The sequence below is a fragment of the Vulpes vulpes genome, chromosome 2 (assembly GCF_048418805.1).
Source record: "Vulpes vulpes isolate BD-2025 chromosome 2, VulVul3, whole genome shotgun sequence".
Taxonomy (NCBI): domain Eukaryota; kingdom Metazoa; phylum Chordata; class Mammalia; order Carnivora; family Canidae; genus Vulpes; species Vulpes vulpes.
Window position 1 is genome coordinate 160,991,569 of NC_132781.1, and position 739 is coordinate 160,992,307.

The window sequence follows — 739 nt, forward strand, 5'->3', positions numbered from 1 at the left end:
CTTGGTATAACGGAGCCAGAGGTGGCACTCGGTTGGCTTCACTGAACCTCCTGCACCCCACCACCACACACGCATATAAAATGCTGACTGCTTTTACGAGGATAGATGCCGCGTGAACAAAAGCAAGAATTCCTACTTCCTCTACTATGTGCCTCCGTGGCCTCCCACCCCTTTATAACCCGTATTCTCCCGGCAGCAGCCCCAGGCTTCCATCCGTGCCCCCCCCCTCAGCCCCCAGCCTGCATCCAAAGCTGTTGTCACACCCCTCAGCCTCCTTCCATCCATCCTTCTAAGTGCCAAGTGGCATGACCTGAAGAGCACAGACCAGGCCCTCCTTCCCATCTAGTTTCCCCAGAGCCAAAAATGTCACCATACAAAAAGGTCAATGTTCCAAAGTATTGCCCTCTTCCTGTAGCTTCTGTTACGAGTCATGGCTTCCCCTGGGGGCAGGGAGAGCATCTGAAGGTGGGGCAGGGGTCTCCGAAGGAGGCTGGGGAGGCTCCCTTCACCTCTACCCCTGATTATTGGTTCAACGAGCAAAATCATGGGATGGGTCTCAGTCCCGTTGTGCCACCATCCATATGACCTTGGGCACTGGCCACTGCACCCCTTGGAACCCCATCGTCTTGGATGTGTCCTGGCGAGGACCAGCTGGGTTCGGTCCCTGCAGGCATGAGCACAGGTGACCTTAGTGTTGGCTTTCGGCACAATCTGGTGTGCCAGCCGTCATCATCGGGCG